This window comes from Ziziphus jujuba, chromosome 10, assembly GCF_031755915.1.
Source record: "Ziziphus jujuba cultivar Dongzao chromosome 10, ASM3175591v1".
In the NCBI taxonomy this organism is placed as follows: Eukaryota; Viridiplantae; Streptophyta; class Magnoliopsida; order Rosales; family Rhamnaceae; genus Ziziphus; species Ziziphus jujuba.
In genome coordinates, this window is record NC_083388.1 from 564,192 (window position 1) to 585,443 (window position 21,252).

At 35.1% G+C, this 21,252-nt stretch overlaps 1 pseudogene; it reads left to right on the plus strand.

The window, feature by feature from the left end:
• The first annotated feature begins 13,187 nt into the window (after positions 1-13,187).
• On the plus strand, positions 13,188-14,394 carry LOC107409619 (uncharacterized mitochondrial protein AtMg00810-like; annotated as a pseudogene).
• The last annotated feature ends 6,858 nt before the right edge of the window (positions 14,395-21,252 follow it).

Sequence of the window (21,252 nt, forward strand, 5' to 3'; positions counted from 1 at the left end):
GATGCTGTGGTTTGATTTTTGTGATGAAACTATTCAGAAAACAAAGCTGCCAATAGATTATGATGATAGAAGAAACATAATCCCCATTGGACCATTCAACAACTCACTTTTTCTGTACATGTCTCCCTCCTTTTAATCTTGCTTTTTTTTTTTTCTTTTTTTCTTTTTTTTCTTTTATCCTTAGTATTGGTTTTGTTTTCATCTGTAACTAAAACAACGAATTAATTAGTAAAAGATTAACTCAAATGGAGCCGTTTGAGAGAAAAAGAGAAGAATGTAAGGTATACCTCAATGGCCGTTGGTACTTGTGACGTATTGTACCAATAGTCTCTAAATCCTGTTAGTAGAAAAGTGCAGGATGTGTACTTGCATGATAGAACAATAAGGGTGTTGTGGTTCTCTGACCACTTTAGAGAAGAAATATGAGAAGAAAAATAAAAAGAATTCTATTACTCTCATGGAAATAGAATACAAAAATAAAAACTTCTCTCATGGAGGATTCTCACGTGGAACCTCTCTCTACACTATCAAATTCTCTCTGGAATTGCTCACTCTTCTCTCAAGCTCTCTCTGGAACTTAAACACACTCTCTCTCGAAGTTTACTCTCAATACTCCTCACTTGGGATGATATTGAGCTTGCTCGACTTAGCTTGAATATGCATGCAACGGGCCTATTTATAACCTTACTAAGTTGGTTGCATGGCCACCATTTTCAACTTCTTCTGACAGGTGCCCACAATTGTTGAGCAAATTATTTTTCGGTGTTAATTGCAGCACATTGTCAACAATTGTGGTTGAGCAGTCTTCACACTGTCGGTGCAGTGGTGGTGCAGTTGGACTTCACAATTCTCCCCCTCCAGCCGCATTTAAAAACTGATGGTCATCTACCATCCATTCCAGCTATGTCTCTGCACAGCTTCAGCTTCTCTTGAGCAACAATTTTTGTTAACATGTTTGCTGGATTCTCCTTTCTGTGGATCTTCATTAATTTCAGCAACTGTTGATCTATTACTTCGCGTATCCAATGATAGCGGATGTCAATATGCTTTGTACGGGAATGATACATTGAGTTTTTGCTCAAATCCATGGCACTTTGGTTATCACAATGTATCTCGTAGTCTTCTTGCTTGATGTCCAATTCTGTGAGAAACCGCTTTAACCACAACATTTCCTTACCCGCTTCCGCTGCGGCAATGTACTCTGCTTCAGTAATGGATAAAGCAACACACTTCTGCAATCTTGACTGCCATGACACAGCTCCCCCTACAAAAGTGTAGAGATAACCTGATGTAGACTTTCTATTATCAGGATCTCCGGCCATATCTGCATCTGTATAGCCTTCTAAGATTGGATCACCTCCCCCGTAGCACAAGCACAGCTTCGATGTACCTTTAAGATACCTGAGAATCCATTTGACTGCTTCCCAGTGTCTCTTTCTAGGATTTGAAAGAAATCTGCTCACAACATCTTCTGCGTGAGCAATGTCTAGTCTGGTACACACCATTGCATACATCAGACTTCGTACTGCTGAAGAATATGTTACTGAAGCCATCTCCTTTATCTCTTCTTTGGATGAGGGGCATAATCTCTTGCTCAACTTGAAATGATTTGCAAGTGGAATGCTGACCTGTTTGGCTTTATCCATGTTTAATCTCTTTATCACTCGTTCAACATACTTCTCTTGAGATAGCCATAACCTTCTATTCTTCCTGTCTTGGATTATTTGCATTCCCAAAATTTGTTGAGCTGGTCCTAATTCTTTCATATCAAAGGACTTAGACAATTCTTTCTTCAGCTGACTTATCTTCATTGCATCTTGTCCAACGATCAACATGTCGTCCACATATAGCAAAAGTGCAATGAAGTTTCCATCTGAAAAATTTTGAATATAAACACACTGGTCTGCTGCAGTCCTTTTATAGCCTTGACTCACCATAAACAAGTTAAACTTCTTGTACCATTGTCTTGGTGCTTGCTTGAGGCCATACAAGCTCTTCTTCAGCTTGCATACGTGGTTTTCTTTCCTTGAAACCTCAAATCCTTCTGGCTGCTCCATGTAGATTTCTTCATGTAAATCACCGTGAAGAAATGCTGTCTTCACATCCATCTGTTCAAGCTCTAGGTTTAGACTTCCTACTAAACCAAAAATGACTCGAATTGAAGTAATTTTTACTACTGGTGAAAAAATCTCATCAAAGTCAATTCCTTTCTTCTAAATAAATCCTTTGACAACCAATCGGGTTTTGTGTTTCACCACCCTTCCGCTTCCATCTTTCTTGATCTTGAACACCCATTTATTCTTTAATGCCTTCTTTCCTGTTGGAAGCTCAACCAACTCATAAGTATGATTTTTCTACAAGGATTCCATCTCATCTTGCATTGCTTGCAGCCACTTTTCCTTGTCTTGATGATAAACAGCTTTCTGGAAACTCTCTGGCTCCCCTTCTTCAGTAAGCAGGATATACTCAGATTCTGTAAATCTCTTTGATGGAATTTGGCCTCGCTCAGATCTCCGAACTTGTAAACCACTGGTTTTAGGAGGTGTACCATCATCTGACCACTGTGATGGCCCTGCAGCTGCTTGAGAGGATTGAGTCTCCCCATGCTCAATATCCCCTTCTTCCTCCTGGTCTGCTTCTGGTATATCTTCATGCACCTCATTATCCTCTATGGCTATTTGTGCTAGTGCTGGATTAGGACCAAAATTCTCGGCACTAGAACTACAATTAGGAGATATTCTGGGCTTTTCAATGTCTTCCATTGTCTAGTTTTCATGGAATACTACATCCCTACTTCTAATAACCTTCTTTGTTTTCGGGTCCCATTACCTGTATCCGAATTTTTCATCTCCATATCCTATAAAGATGCATGGAGCAGATCTTACATTGAGCTTCTGTTTGAGCTCCTTGGATACATGTACATAAGCTAAACAACCAAACACTTTTAAATGAGAGTAGGAGGGAATCTTACCCGACCACATTTTCTCCGGAATTTCAAAATTCAACGGTATTGATGGTGATCTGTTGATTAAATAGCAGGCGGCACGAACAGCTTCTCCCTAGAATGACTTTGGTAGCTTAGCCATACTGATCATACTTCCGACCTTTTCTATAATGGTTCGGTTCATTCTTTCGGCTATTCCATTATGTTGTGGGGTGCGAGGGACCGTCTTCTCATGTCAAATGCCGTGTCTTCTGCAGTAGGCACCAAACTCCTTGGAAGTATACTCTCCTCCATTATCTGAGCATAGACATTTCAGCTTTTTCCCTGTTTCACGCTCTACAATGGTATGAAACAGTTTGAAGTAATCCAATACCTAGTCCTTTGTCTTTAAGAAATATACCCACACCTTCCGAGAAGCATCATCAATGAAGGTCAGGAAATACTTGTTGCCACCTAATGATCCCTAGAATGACTTTGGTAGCTTAGCCATACTGATCATACTTCCGACCTTTTCTATAATGGTTCGGTTCATTCTTTCGGCTATTCCATTATGTTGTGGGGTGCGAGGGACCGTCTTCTCATGTCAAATGCCGTGTCTTCTGTAGTAGGCATCAAACTCCTTGGAAGTATACTCTCCTCCATTATCTGAGCATAGACATTTCAGCTTTTTCCCTGTTTCACGCTCTACCATGGTATGAAACAGTTTGAAGTAATCCAATACCTAGTCCTTTGTCTTTAAGAAATATACCCACACCTTCCGAGAAGCATCATCAATGAAGGTCAGGAAATACTTGTTGCCACCTAATGATTCCACCTCATGGGACCACAAACATCAGAGTGCACCAGACTAAGCAACTCTGATCTTCTCGATGCAGAGGAACTGAATGAGACTCTATGTTGCTTACCAAACAAGCAGTGATTATAAGGATCTAGCGCAGCATCCTTGCAAACAGTGATAAGCTTCTTCCTTGCCAAAGTGGACAATCCTTTTTCACTCACGTGACCGAGTCTCTGGTGCCACAAATTTTGAGACGCCTCTCTTTCTGCAATATTGAGGCTATCTGCACATATCTTCACATGAGTCTTGTACAGCGTTCCACAAATATGTCATCGGGCGACAACTATGGCACCTTTCATCATTTTCCATGTGCCTTTGCTGAAGTAGTTGTCATAGCCTTGCTTGTCTAAGGCTGCTCCTGAAAGTAGATTAAGCCGAAGATTTGGAACATGACGTACATACTTCAAAGTGATTGTACAACCAACATTCATTTTTACCTGAATATCACCAGTTCCCATAATCTTTGCAAAACTGGAATTTTCCATCTTTACCGTACCAAAGTCTCCTGCTTTGTACGTTTTGAAGAAATCTCTGTGTGGAGTGACATGGTAGGATGTTGCAGTATCGACTATCCATTCAACATCTTGGGTTGATATATGAAGGCATGTCTCTTCGTCGGTGGAGCAGAGCGCCACTTCTCCTGTAACAGTGACTAGTGTCTCTCCATCCTTCTTCGGCTGATTACCTTGGAGTCTCTGCTCTCTCAAGAACTTTCTGCAGTTCTTCTTTATGTGACCCTCCAGGCCATAATGATAGCACTTATATGATGATTTTCTATCATCTGTAGATCTACCTCTGCTCTTGCTCCTGCCTTTCCCCCTATCTCGACCACCTCTTTACTGTCTTCCTCTCTCTGTGACGAGGGCATGTGACTGATCCATGCCAATGTCCTTTCTCCTGGCCTCTTCATTAAATAGGGCATCATTAACCATAGACATAGTAAGTTTGCCATTTGGGGCCAAATTGCTGAGAGAGACTACCAATATCTCCCAACTGTCTGGAAGAGAGCTTAGAAGTAGGAGGGCCTGATCCTCATCCCCTAGTTGGTAATCCACAGCAAATAGTTGATTTACCAAGCTCTGAAACTCACTGGTATGCTCGGCTACAGAAGTTCCACTCTGTAATTTTAGTTTTACCAATCGCTTAAGCAACAGGGCTTTGTTTCGAGCAGTTTTGGCCTGGTACATGTCCTCCAATTTTTTTCCAGAGGGCATATGCATCCGTTTCCTTCGCTACATGATGGAAGACACTGTGGTCGATCCATTGCCTGATCTGATCGATCGTTTCCTTATTTAATTTCTTCCATTCTGCTTCTTTGCTGGGATCGGGGTTTTCTCCTTTAGCTTCTATAGGATCAAACAGATCCTTACAATTGAGGAAATTTTCCATCCGAGGTCTCCAAAGTGTATAATTTGTGGCAGTGAGCTTAACCATAGCTCCCGAAGATGATTCTTCCATTGACATTATGGCTTAACAGAAAATGGAGCTGAATTTGGCAAAACGGAGTTAACCGTTGCGTCCGGAACGGCCGAAAATGGTGGACTTTATTCTTCCAGGGTCAAAATATAATTACCAGAATTTTTAGAGCAAAAATATAATTTCACAAAAATTCTAGGTCAACCTGTAAATACAGAAATTATAGGGGTTAATCTGTAATTTCCAACAATTCAAGGGCTGTTCCGTAATTTTAGAAACTTCTAATGACGTGGCAGATTGTGTTGACGTGTCAACACGTGGCAGATGATGTGGCGCTTGCGTGGCTGACGACGTGTCGGGCTGCATGGCAGATGACGTGTCTGAGTTCGATGACGTGTCTGCTAACGTGGTCGTCTTCAACCTTCAGACGGCGTGTGCGGCGCGTGATCTGCTGCAGAAAATTTCAGACGACACGTGCGGGCTTGTTAGGCTTGTCGTTTCTCTCCGACGAACTTGGTTGTTCTCGTCTCGTCGAGTACTTTCACTTGGTATTGTTAAATTATTGATTTGAGCAACTTTTCGAAACACCAACTTGAAGAATAGAGGCTCTGTTTCTTCAAATTTTGAACCCAAGCTCTCGACCTGGAGCTCTGATACCACTTGTTGTGGTTCGCTGACCACTTTAGAGAAGAAATATGAGAAGAAAAATAAAAAGAATTCTATTACTCTCTTAGAAATAGAATACAAAAATAAAAACTTCTCTCGTGGAGGATTCTCATGTGGAACCTCTCTCTACACTGTCAAATTCTCTCTGGAATTCCTCAAGCTCTCTCTGGAACTTAAACACTCTCTCTCTTGGAGTTTACTCTCAATGCTCCTCACTTGGGATGATATTGAGCTTACTCGACTTGGCTTGAATATGCATGCAACGGGCCTATTTATAACCTTACTAAGTCGGTTGCATGGCCACCATTTTCAACTTCTTCTGACAAGCACCCACAATTGTTGAGCAAATTATTTTTCGGTGTTAATTGCAGCAACCATTGTCAACAATGGTGGTTGAGCAGTCTTCACACTGTCGGTGCAGTGGTGGTGCGGCTGGACTTCACAAAGGGAACTACTTCGGGGTCATCCACCAGTACACAAGTCCGGAAGCATAATGTGCTTATATATATGCTACGTTTCCACTTGTCCCTACTAGGTTGTTTCTTGTATACGTCTCGTTAGCCAACTTAGCAGGGAAAGAAGGCCACCAAAAATTGTTCACTGGAACTACTAGATTCACACTAGCAAGCCCGCCAGGTACACACCATATTTATGCTTAATCAAGGGATATTTATAAAAATCATCTATGCATTTAATTAGTGAACACAAACAATACTTTTTCAGCAGAAGTTGCTAATGCCCCTTTTTTCTTTTTTCCTTTCTCTCTTTTTTTTTTTTTTTTTTTTTCCTATGATCGCGAGGTGTCCCCACACTTTAATCAGTGCAAGGTTGATCCTCATCCTAAGAGTGGAGCAATAATAGATTGCCTTTCCTTCCAAACAAGAGCTATGATAGAGAAAGTCGATCCATAAAATTGCAGCTTCCTACCAACTTAACTTTTACCTTATTCGTAGTTGTTATGCCCCTATACTGTTGGAAGTACTTGACATAGAAGCATGACACGTTAACCATGCTTTAGAAGCACTTTTTTTTTCTTTATTTAGGTTTAATAATTATCACTAATCACTTTTATATGTAAGTATTAAATATCAATATACTAGTTAATTTTTGATGTGAATATTAATTATCGACGCATTTTCTTATATCAGTTTAATGAAATCAGACCTAATTAGCTTCATACAACTCTTGGTAATTTTCTTTTCATATTTAATCTCAATTTTTTTTTTTGGCAATTTTATGGCTTATTTTGAAATTTTATGGCACAAAACTATTTATTAAGAGACATCAAAACAATAATATATGAAACCATGTAATAATAATGTATGATTGTTTAGAGGCTAAATAAATGTTATTTCCCCTTTTATGAAATTACCGAGATCTTGTAAAGTAGGTCGAGATTTTCCAATATAATTTTAACTTTTATAGCTTGGAATAGAAGTGAATTCAGAGGGAGAAGTTCGATGGTTAATTCATCCTGGAGGAACTATGTAATAAATTTTTTCTTTCTCTCTTTCATTGGTAAATTTTCTTTCGTTCTTTTGTGAAAGAAGTAGTATATAACTAATTCAAAAAGCTATAAACCAGTTATATATGGCTAGAAAAGGGGAAAGAATATTTACACAAGAGAATAAATACATGTCGTACACGTTTATTTCATCTCCTAGAAACACCCAGTAAAGAAAGTCATGCTGAAATGTATGATTATTAAATTAACGAGTGTACATTGCACCAACTTTGACCAAACTCCACAACGAGGTTTCTCTTTCCACATTCACACCTTATCAAAGCCAATTAGCAACTAATTGAGCATTAAATAATTTAGCATAGGCTTGATAACTGAGAATCCACTTCCAGTTCTCAGGTTAAAACCTTGAAATGATAACTTATTGCGCCTTCAATTTGAAGGCCAATACCTTAAAAAAAATAGACTGTGAAGAAGATTACAAAAGCCATCCATGCATCTTTGTTGATAACACCCTTCCTCCGTCCCAAAATCTTAAATCACATGCTTTCATAGATTCTCTGGAAAAGTAAAGAATTTCCATTAAATTTTGCCAAAATACTCAAGTCAAACCCAAATATTCCGCTTTAGCCAAGGATGAGGTCAACAACAATACCAAAAAAGAATGCTATAAGAAATGGAAAAATGACTCAGAACTTGTCCATTCGATTAATCTTATGAACTATTCCATAACAACCCCATTAAGAGGGTCCTGACGGCAGATTTCAGACACACTAGCTCAACTATATCACTCTTCCCATTCTTTGATTATTTATAAATGGGTTTAGCAATGAATACCTGCATCTTTTATATAAGATGTATAACCTACATTAACATTGTCTTTGTTGAGAATCAAGTAAAGATGGCGAAATCTGGAATAAAGATTTTTTAAGAAAAACAAAAAATGAAGATGGCAAGGACTACTACCTTTTTCATGTATTTGTCTTTTTCAGCAGAAGGATTTCCTTGCAGATTAATATTTCTCAGATTAACCAATGATTTAAGGACCTGCCGTTTCAGAATGTAAACAAAGATATAGATATTATGGAAATGGTATTCTATGATGAACAAAATTTAAGCTCCATGTTTCTAACCTTCAGATCTGACTACCCTGTGGGCTGTGGTCACATTGTTCCCAAATCCAAATTAAGTAGATTCTTATTATGAGCTAACTCAGCTGGGAGACTCTGCACACTCAAGAAACACCAAAACAGTAAAACTTGGTGCAGACCTATGCTCCGGAAAAAATTAAATAAAGAAAACAAAAGTAAATTCCAAAACAACAAGCAGCAGCAATTGAATGAAAATAACTTTTAACTGGTAAGCATTTCGATGGGAAAAAAAAAATAATAATAGAAAAAAAGAATTATAATAATGAAAGCTCTCAAGAGTTAAAGACAACAACATACCTTGATTTCACTTTGAGAGAGTCTGAGTTCTTTCAATTATATTCTGAAGATGGCAATAAGAGAGAGAAAGCAAGAACAAAAAAAATGTGCTCAACAACCTCAGCAGATGTCAAGTGAAATTACTGCTAAGAACAATCAAAATCAGAGAACTGCTTACCTTTGTGATGGATTTAATCTTCACTATAGATTAACCAAATTCACCAATAGGATTTTTGGAGAGAACAGCAGGAGAAATTATCAGGAACAGAGTATGATCTTAATTTCCCATAAGCAACTCAAAGCTCCACTAAATCTTGTCTTTTTTCATTTTTTTTTTTTTTTTTTTTTTGGGAAATAATGTTTCGCCAACTTGACTATCATGAACGAGAGTTAAACCACTTAAGTTTCTCAAGGCAGGAAACCTATGTAGACTTCTCTCCTTTGTTTTTTTTTTTTTTTTTTTGTTTCCTGGTAACAAGTAGACATCTCTCTTGTTCATATTTAAAGTTCCTGCATAAATTGTTAACCTGATTTTTCCTGCACAGGACATGTTAATTTCGCCGTCATCATTGTGTTCTCAATTTGAGAACTACGTCCTCTTTTTTTTTTTTTTTTTTTTTTTTTCTTCTTCTTCTTCTTCTTCGAAGCAACTATGTCCTCTTTGCAGAATGACGTAAGATTAATTCTAATAAAAACCAACAGTGTATTGCTGACAAAAATGTGACCCAACAAGTCTGAATTAAAAATTCATACCAAGAGTATTCAAATCCTTCAATATCTGATCAAGCTTATAAATGGAATTATCTCATTTTCTGCAAACCAGGAAAAAAAAAAATCCTGAGGGAAAATAAAGACACAAATGCAAACAATTATTAACAGCATGTCAAAACACAAAATAGCAATCTTTGCAGCAATACGTGGAACACATTTCAAAGCTCATCATTCAAAATTAATGCATGCAAGTTCATAATAGACCTGATTTCATTCGTAAATTTAAGCTTATTCTTGCTCGCATTTAGCACCTGATTTACAAAGATGAGGAAAAGTGACTACAACACACCATATATGGATGTACTTGGAATCATAACTGAATAATTTATGGACAGCATAGCTAAAAAAGTACAGCAGATTCCAGCTTAATGATAGGTCCATGACATTCTTCTATGAAACATCAGTTTTTTCAGTTTGGATGAGATACCTAAGCATCCAAAGGCTCTACTCCTAGCCAAAAGCTCTACTGGAATAAACTATAATTAGTCTGGTAGTTCATAATAAAGTGTTTATGGAAGATGTTAGTGTATCAATCTTGTCCATAGATGTAGCCTTAATCTTAGCCATAGATTATGTCTTAGATAATATATTTGGGATTATTGCCCATTGATTTCTTTCCGATTTCTTTCCTATTTTAGCTAGGTTGGTGTATATATATAGATGTATAATCTCTTGTACAATTGAACAATTGAATATAATTTGCTCTTCATCAAACATGGTATCAAAGCCCTACTCTTGAAATATTTTTTTTCTTTGTCTTCTTGTTCCTTGTTTTTGTCTCAGTTGTCATACATTAAGTGTGACCTGATTTGTGGCTTTGGTTATTTCTACCTCTTGTCTATGTTTGGTTCCTCTTTTGGGTTTCTTGAGATGGAGAAATCTGAAATCTCTCATCCTATTGGTACTATTTTGGATGGCTCTAATTATACTCTATGGTCTCAACAAATGAAAAGTTTCTTAATTGGGCACAAGCTTTGGTGTATTATTACTGGTGATATTGTTAGACCAGTCCGAGATACTGATGAGAATGATACCAAGTATGCAGAACGTCTTGAAGATTGGGATAGCAAAAATCACCAAATAATTACCTAGTTCTATAACACCTCTATTTCAGCCATTCATATTCAGTTTGCTGATTTTGATACTGCAAAAGAAATTTGGGATTTCTTGTCCAATCGGTACAAAACTACTGGTCTTGCACACTATTATCAACTGCTCACTACTCTTGCCAGTTTTAAACAACACTCCGGACAATTTGTTAATGACTTTCTTGCTGTCATTCAACCTATATGGAATCAATTAGCTCAAGCTAATATCAGCAATGATCATCTTCGCCTTATCCAGGTTCTTATGGCTCTACGCCCTGAATATGAATCTGTCCGTGCTGCTCTGTTACATCGTGATCCCTTGCCTTCTTTGGATGTTGCTGTTAAAGAAATCTTATTTGAGGAAACACGTCTTGGTTCGATCAAGTCATCAGAAGTTGTTCTTGCTATCACTCAGCCACGCTCTGCATCTAGCTTGTCCTTCTGTAAGAATTGTAAAAACATTGGCCATATGTTTGCTCATTGCCTTACTATTGAGTGCAAATACTGTCATAAGCATGGTCATATTTTGGAAAATTGTCCAACTCGTCCACCTCGTTCTCAAGGCATTTCAAAAAAATCTAAGTCTTTCTCTAAGTCTGGTTCTTCTTCTGTTGCTGCTGTTACTGCTCCTCTGATGAGTCCTCTTCCCTTGTTCTTACTGTTAGTGATCTCAAAGCTCTTCTCAAACAGATGATATCCTCTAACTCTTCATCTTCCATTGCCTTAGCTGTCACTCCAAGTGATTCTTGGCTTCTAGACTCTGCTTGTTGTAATCATATGACTTCTCAAATTTCTCTCTTATCTAATAAAACTCCTAGTAGATTTCTTCCTCCATTCAAACTGCCGATGGTAATTGTATGTCTATTACCCATATTGGAACAGTTGCTACCTCTAATTTAAATCTTCTTTATACTTATTGTGTTCCTAATTTATCCTTAAATTTAGCCTCTATTGGTCAATTGTGTGATCTTGGTCTTACTGTTCTTTTCTTTCCCGATGATTGTCAGGTTCAAGATCTTCAGATAGGACAGATAATTGGCACGGGATGCAAGGTGGGATGATTATTTAAGCTCACATTTATTCAAATTTCTGTTCCCAGATCGATTTCTGCTTACACCATCGTTCCTTTAATATACCAGTGGCATCTTTGTTTTGGACATGCATCTGCTAATAAACACCGATCTTTAGTTTCTAGTGGAACATTAGGTCTTTCCAAATTTGAGTCTTTTGATTATTTACATTGTAAACTCACCAAACAACCTGCTTTATCTTTTAGTCATAATAACTCTAAATGTGATACTCCTTTTGGTTTGATTCATTCTGATATTTGGGGTCCTGCTCCTACTCCCACTGTGAATGGTTATAGATATTTTGTTTTATTTGTTAATGACTATTCTAGATTTACATGGATATATTTTGTTAAGCATAGATTTGAATTACCTCCATTTTATATTAATTTTGCTACCATGATTACAACTCAATTTTCTTGCCCTATCAAAATTCTTCGTATTGATAATGCAATGGAATATCAAGATTTTGTTCTTCTTCAATTTCTCAAACAATAGGGAACTATTGTTCAGAGATCATGTCCTCATACCTCCCAACAAAATGGTCATGCAAAACGTAAACATCGTCATATTTTGAACTTTGTTCATGCTCAACTTTTTTCAGCATCCTGTCTTGAAAAGTTTTGGGGTGAGGCTGCACTTACTTCTGTTTACACCATTAATCGTCTTCCTACTCCAGTCTTTCAAAATCTGTCTCCTTTTGAATGTTATATGGTAAAATACCTGATTACTCAAAACTCAAAGCTTTTGGTTATGCTTGTTTTGTTCTTCTTAATCCCCATGAACATACTAAACTTGAACATCGTGCTCGTCTTTGTTGTTTTCTTGGATATGGGTTAGAACATAAAGGATATCGTTGTTGGGATCCTATTTCTGGTCGGTTATGAATTTCTCGCCATGTCACTTTTGGGGAACATAGTATGTTCTCCACTTTGTCCAAATTTCATAGTTCATTTTTTGCTTTTCCACCGTTCTTTACTGACCCTTCAATAGAGTTATTTCCTTCCTCTGATACAGAATCTTCAGCTGAGCTCGATAATTCTACTTCCACCTCTGCACCCACATCTACAGCATCTGTCTCCTCTGATGATCTTGATCCTCCTCTTTGTCGCTTTAATCAGGTAAGAGAAACTCCTCATCATCTTCAAGATTATCATTGTTTTTTTGCTATTGTTTCTTTACAAGAACCACATTCTTATCGTGAGGCTAGTACTGACCTTCTCTGGCAGCAAGCAATGTCTAAGGAACTTCATGCCTTAAAGAAAACACATACTTGGGATTTAGTGGACCTTCCTTTAGGAAAAACTCCTATCGGATGTAAGTGGGTTTACAAGATTAAAACTCGTTCTAATGATACTGTTCAGCGTTATAAAGCTCGTTTAGTTGCTAAAGGCTATACTCAGGAATATGGTATTGATTATGAAGAAACATTTGCTCCTGTTGTTCGATTAACCTTTATTCGTAGCCTCTTAGCTGTTGCTGCCATAAAATATTGGCCCCTTCTCTAGATGGATGTTAAAAATGCTTTTCTCAACGGTGATTTCGATGAGGAAGTTTTATATGCATCCTCCTCCTGGGTACTCTCATCCTCCACAAAAAGTTTGTCTTCTTCGGCGAGCTTTGTATGATCTTCAGCAAGCTCCGTGGGCATGGTTTGCAAAATTCAATCCTCCTATTGCATGGTTTGGTTTTGCTTCTAGTCCTCATGATTCGGCCTTATTTATCCATTGTATTGAGAAGGGTATTGTTCTGTTGTTACTTTATGTGGATGATATGATCATTACAGGTGATGATTCTGTGGCCATTTCTGAGTTACAAAACTATCTTAGTCAACATTTTAAGATGAAAAATTTAGGGCCACTCAGTTACTTTCTCGAGCTTGAAGTCTCTTCTTGCTCTAATGGCTACTATTTGTCTCAAGCCAAATATGCTTCTGATTTACTTTCCAGATCTAGTCTCACTGATTCAAATACTGCCTTCACACCATTGGATACCAATATTAAGTTAACTCCATTTGATGGCACATCTCTTCCTGATCCTACTTTATATCGGCAACTTGTTGGTAGTCTTGTTTATCTTACTGTGACTCGTCCTGATATCGCCTATGCTGTGCATGTTGTTAGTCAATTCATGGCTGCTCCTCGGACTGTTAATTTTACTGCTGTTCTTCGTATTCTAAGATATGTCAAAGGCACTCTTCTTCATGGACTTCATTTTTTAGCTCATTCATCCTTAATCTTATCTAGCTACTCTAATGCTGATTGGGCTGGTGACCCTACTGATCGTCCTTCCACAACTGGTTACTGCTTCTTCTTAGGTGACTCGCTCATTTCATAGATAAGTAAGAAGCAAACCATCACATCTTGATCAAGTACTGAATCTGAGTATCGAGCACTAGATGATGCTACTTCTAAATTACTTTGGCCCTGTTGGTTACTTGAGGATATGGGTGTTACACAATCCTTTACTACCATTCTCCATTTTGACAATCGAAGTGCAATTCAAATTGCTGATAATGATGTTTTCCACGAACGCACCAAACACATTGAGAATGATTGTCATTTTGTTCATCAACATCTTCAGCATGGCACTTTACAACTTCTTTCTATTTCTTCAGTAAATCAGCCCGCAGATATTTTCACTAAAGCTCATCTTCCTGGTCGGTTCACTCATTTACTTAGCAAACTCAAGTTGGTCTCCACTATCCCATCTTGAGTTTTGGGGAGGGAGGATGTTAGTGTATCAATCTTGTCCATAGATGTAGCCTTAATCTTAGCCATAGATTATGTCGTAGATAATATATTTGGGATTATTGCCCATTGATTTCTTTCTTATTTTAGCTAGATTGGTGTATATATAGATGTATAATCTTTTGTACAATTGAACAATTGAATATAATTTGCTCTTCATCAAACAGAAGACAAGAACTTTTCTTTATCTCTCCCTCTACCAACATATAAATTGGCAACCATAAAACCAAAATTATAGTCAGAAACCTTTAATTACTGAAATTTAACTAACAATTTCACTGATAGCCATATTTGGGGCTAGGCATATCACATACTTCTTTAAGGTCCTAAGTGACAAGTAACTCACTTCATTTTTCATGCTACTCAATAGACTCATAGCCTTGGTGCTCGGGGCATGACAGCTACCTTCGCTAAGGCCCTTACTGATACAGATACTTCCAAAAGGTCCCAACACCTAACTATAACCAATATTTATGCTTCCCCAGAATTAACTCAGCATGCCAAATGCATCTCAAATGACCGAATGACATGTAATTTTATAATTATTCTTCTCAAATGCACAATGACGTGTAATTTTATAATTATTGTAACTATACAGTTGAAATCTAGTTTATCAGAGAAACCATCATGCAAGCTCAATAGGTAGTCATGAATCTTTTGCTGTATTGCTATTTGTTTTAAGAAACAATTTGCAGCAACCAACAAGTTCAAATTCACATAAAAGGACATCTATTTCTATATTCGAATGGAAGAAACCATTTTATATACTACTGAGGAGAAGTCTATCGGTAAAGGAACAAAACAATAGAGAGGTTAGCCATTAGGGACTATTTCATATATTATAGGGGATAATACATTAAAAATTTATAAAAAAAAGTTATCTAGATAGTTTTATGTGATATTGTACCCATGATTGCTGGACATATACTATTAGGTAGACCATGGCAATTTGATAAAGATGCTACTCATTTTGGTCGAGAAATAGTATTGTTTTCAGGTTTAAAGGGAAGAAGGTCAAGCTGGAACCATTATCTCCTAAAGAGGTTTACAAAGACCAATTACGAATGCAACAAAGGAGAGAAGCCGAAAAGCTTAAGGAAAAAGCAAGTATAGCACCAACGGCTTCACCATCCTTTCAAGAAGGTAAGAATGAGGTTGTTAATCAAGGTAAGATTTCTAAGACTCATATTGAGTGGAAAGATCAAGGAATCACATATAAAACAAATTCTCCATCTTATTTATTTTTTACACAATAAAAATTAAAAATCAAGACTTCGTACCTAAAAAATAAAAGAAAAAAGAAAAATTTTAGAGATTGAAAATGAACCTCTCGAGAGAAGTGAGCATGTCGAGCCTTTCCAAACAGTTGAAGTCTCTCAAGCACAATAGACTCGCCAATTCATACTTCATATCCAAAAAATACTCAATCTAACCATGTGTACACTGTATTCAGTAACCGTAACTCACAGGGATACTGGGTTTTAGAGCTCGGTATATCCAGATCCAACCGCCCATTTTGTTAGAAAATTTTCTTTTATATATATATATATATATATATATATATATATATATATATATATATATATATATATAGGGACGTTCTACTATCCGGACGTCTGGATTGTTAAATTTACGGACCAACAACACGCTAAATATTGGACACCGTTAGATTAGGTCAACGGCTCTGCTAGCTACACTCACTCGCACACACGCTAGCACACTGCTCGTTTCTAAAATTGACTTGTCTTACAACTTTTCCCAAAACCAATGCACTGCTTGAAACAATAATTTCACTTTTTTTGCATTTATTACAATATTGCCATTTCTTTAATTTTAATACAAAATTCTTATTTTATATATATTTTTTTCCTAATTTTTTAAAAATATATATTTTTATTTTATATGTTTTTAAAAGTAACACAACATATATCCAAAATAATAATAAATAAATATTTATTTATACATAACTAATTAATTTTTTTTATGAAAAACATATATTTAAATAAAGTAATTATTTTTAATATAATTAAGAAACCTTTATTTCACATGTGTTTTTAACTAAGATGTAATATAATTAAGTAAACACATGTCAAATTAAGGTGTTTCTTAATTTTATTAAAAATATTTACTTTATTTTAGTTATATATGTTTCATACAAAAAATTAATGCTAATTACCTATATATGAAAAAATATAAATTTTTTTATTGTCTTGGATATGTTATAGATAGGAAGCTAGATTCTTCCCCCCAAAAAAAAAGAAAAAGAAAGAAAAAGTAAAAAAGAAAATAAACATATGTAAATTATGAGTTTTGTATTTAAATAATAGAATGACAATATTGTAATAAATTTAGAAGAGAATGTCAAATTCTTGTGTTGAATTCTGTTTCGGTTTTGACAGAAGTTGGAAGACACATGTCAGCTATAGAAATTAGAAAGTGTGTGTTAGCGGATGTGCAAATTGAATGTTGCTGGTAGTCCGTAAATTTGATAATTTGGACATTCAGATAGTAGAACATCCCTATATATATATATATATATATATATATATTTTTTTTTTTTTTTTGGAAAGGATGTATGGATTATATATGATTCACCCACACAAAGAAAAATAAAATAATATAACTATAAAAAGCACAAATTGTTTTTTAAAAAAAAAAAAAAGGGATGGTGCATTTTTATTTTATTATTGATTATTAGTCTTTCGAAAAAAGAAACAAAGAATGCGAAACTTTTACAAGCAAAAGAGGAAGAAAAAAGACGATGAAACCGAAATCCACCAATCCAATCTTATGATTTTTCAGTTAAAAAACGACTAAAAGCCACTGTTCACTTTGTTAATCTTCTGGTGTGCACTGGGCCTGGGCCTCTCCAATAGCAGGCATCAGCAGCTTCTTCTTCTTCTTGGACAATGTCATAACCGGCCCCAAAAACTTCTCCTTGGTTAAGCCCATATTCTTGATGATCTGCAACACCTTGCCCAATATCACCAGCCCCAACATGAAGTTCTTCATGATGGAGCCCATATTGTTGATGATCTGCAACTTGTTGCCCGGCAGCGACATCATGTGCATGCCCGACAGCTTGTTGCTCGGCTTGATGATCATGACCCTGTAGTCGTGGCAGTGGCCCAACAACCACCCCTGGCACCATTAATGCATGAATGGCAGCCCTGACTTCCGGATTCGCATTTGCCGCAGCTATTTGGTTCAAGATGTGTGGATTCAGAGGAGGAGGAGGAGGAGGAGGAGCTACTTCTCGCCCAGCGGTGGCGACCTCATCATCATCATCCCCAATAGCTTCTTCTTGTTCTTCTTGTGGGTGGTGTTGGTGTCGTTGAACAACAACCTCTGGCACTATTAATGCTTGAATGACAGCCCTCACTTCCGGAGTGGCATTTGCCGCTATATTGTTCAACATCAACATGTGTGCGTTTGGATTCACGGGAGGAAGACGATCAGCGGCTTGTAATTCTTGGTGGACCTCGGGATTCACATTCTCAGCCGTAGGATTTGGGTCTGGGACCCCACCCTCCTCAACATGATCAACATCAACATCATAATCATCAGCTCCTTCCAAACTTGGAGATCTTGCTCGTTTCTCACCAACTTTATTCTCCATAATAACCACTACAAGTACGTATTATAAAAAAAAAAAAAAAAAAAAAAAAAAAAACTATGCATGAAGAACGCAAAACCAGCTATATATCAAGAATTCCAGGAAAAGAAAGAAAAGAAGAAAGAGATCAAATACGAAGAAGAAGAAGCTCAGCTCTCTCAGCTTTTTTGTTCAATTTGCATGAAATCTCTCTCTTGGTTTAGGTAGGCTCGGAAGACTCCCTCTATGTATCACTTTCTTCTCTCTCTGTTATGGCTTTATGATGATGGTATTCTTCTCTTGTGCTGGTTCGGATGTATATATACTCCTCTATTTAAAAGTTTCACAGAGTTTTAGTTAGTTAGTGGAGTTACAAAGAGTTTGTTAGTACGGTTGTGGGGAGTTAGTTTCATTCTGTTAGCATATATATACTTGTTCTCTTCTCTTAAATTTGCAGGAAAACCATGCACGCGCGCGGGAGCAGAATGAATCACAACACTCCGTTTACGTACGGTTATCTTTTGAATATGCTTGCTTCGTTTTACTTTGATTCACCTGGCCAACCAAGGTAGTTAATTAATCAATTAGACTCGTTACACTCTATCTATCTCTTCTTATTTCTAGAAGTAAATTCATATCATTTTTTATTTTACTTATTTATCGTCAACTAATAATTTATCAGATAGAAGGATTAATGTTTTCTTTTTGCCTATTGTACAAATTAAAAAAAAATAATAATAACTCTTATCGCGTAGAAAACTTTGCATGCATCATAAAATAAAGCCTTTTTTTTTTTTTTTTTGAAACTGAAAGTGTTAAACATGTATAATATTTTATCCTATATAAATAAAACATACTAAAAATCGGCCTGAATAAAATATTAAAAATATATAAATAATAAAATAATTGGTGAAAAGCACTTGCTTTTATGTCATTTTTTCTTTTTTTGATGGAATGCTTTTATGCCATTAACCTACTATAAATATGTATATATTAATTAATAGTTTATTGCTTACCTTGTTTACTTATTCTTTAACATATATATATATATATATATATTAAATTATTATCTCGTTAATAATTATATAGTTTTTTATAATAAAAAAATAATTTATTTTAATAAAACACTTAATACTAGATTTTTAATCCCATATTTTTAATTATATAACATATTATATTATATACATTATCAAAAATATATTATCATATACATACATATCAAATTTCTGAAACTATAACAATTTTTTCTTTCAAGATCCCACCATTTTAGAAATTCATCACTAAATTATAAAAATATACCATTCATAATTTTTTAGCACTTAACTTTAACGGTCAAATGCCAAAATTATTCAATTATAAAACCCTTTTTCTAAAAAATACAAAAATAAAAACCTTCCTCTCACAAGAAAACAAGTATATATATTGAAATATTTTTATAATTTTAGTAAAAGAGACTACAAAAGACGTTTCATTAACTTCGATTTTTTAAATGTACGAAATTGACTTTTTACTGGTCAAACATTTAGATTTGAGATTAGAGATTGATTTTTATTTTGATGAATTATGATAATTGAAAGGAGGTTAATAATGAATTTCCAAAATTAAGCATGACGTATAAGCCTAATTAGAGCAAAATCAAAAAGCTTAAATGAGATTTCCTTACTTAACAGAAGTTTAAGAATTCCAATCTTGCCCTAAAACTTAGAGTTTTGTAAGGAAACAACTAAGGCTTAAGTCGTAACTTTCATACAAATGACTTTTCATATGCAATTGTTTCCATTGTCTCATCTTTATCCGTTTTCTCCACTACTGTTTTTTTTCATGATTTTGATAAAATTAAACTTTTGGATGAAAAAAAACTAGGTTATCGGGAGAATGTATGTATCTATGGGCTTCATGTTGCTAGCACTGAAGTTTTTTTGAACTTTCTACTTGGCTTTTTATATTAATTACTGTTTTAGTAGGACTTTTATCTTGGGGGATATCATATTTTCAATTTGTGCCTTGGGTATGTTGAAGAATTTCAATAAAAACAAAACTCGAAAAAAAAAAAAAAAGATTAATGGGTAGCAAAATTCCCGAAAAGGCCAAGTAATGGGTCTCTCATTTGGCAAAATATATCGTGAGCCATTTAAGCATATGGATTTATATATTATGTGCATACCTATATATATATATATATGTAATATAGATAGATGGTTCATCTCTGAGTTTTGGAAAATCAGGACAACCTTATTATTATTTTTATTTTTTATTTTTTGTTGCAATACTTTATCCTCTTGTAAGTATTACGTATATAGAAGCAAATATTGTTCAGTAATGTTTAGTGTGGACACATATGTACACATTGCAAGAAACTTCATTTTCATATTGCAAATTGTATATCAATAAAATGGAAATTTTGTATTTTTTTATTTATTTAGATACTAAAGCTGATGTTAGTAGATTTAATAGAATAAAAAGCTTTTTACAATAGACTTCTTGATTATAACTTTATATATATATATATATATATATATATATATATATATATATCTGTTTGATCTTTGTAATCTTGAAAACGTGAGTGGGAGAATTGATCATCTTTATTTCAAGAGGAAATCTAGATGGAGGCATAGATTTTTTTTGGTTGTATAATTGATATATGTTGAACATTTTCATTTCATTTAATATATAGGCTTAAATGAAGGAGAAATTCTTCCATATACAATGTGTACTAAGTTGGAATATGATTTGGTAGTTTATAAATTGATTAATTAAGAAAAATATAATATACATTCAATTCTATTATAATTTTTATAGTTAATTGGACAATTAATTAATTAAATAAACAAATCTTAAAGTTTTAATAAAAAAATTTTTATATCTTAAATAAATTTTTATTAATTGGCTTTAATTTTGTGAGTTTTTAATGATGTTTGATAATTTTTAATATTTTTATAAATATTAAAATTTTGAATATTGTATACGAAAATAACTAAAATAATAAATTAATTAATAGCAATTTAAATTTTAATATTGACAATGATATTTTTTTATTAAAAAGAATACATGAATGCATAAATTTGAAAATAATAATGATAAAATACAATTTGCATGCTCTTAACATATTGCTAATGGTAACTAAAGCCCGTTGGTTGAAAAAGCATGGGATGTGTCTTCGCATTTTAATACAATATATAAGAGAACAACTTCTGGGTAATCCACCTGTAACCAAGTACAGTAGCA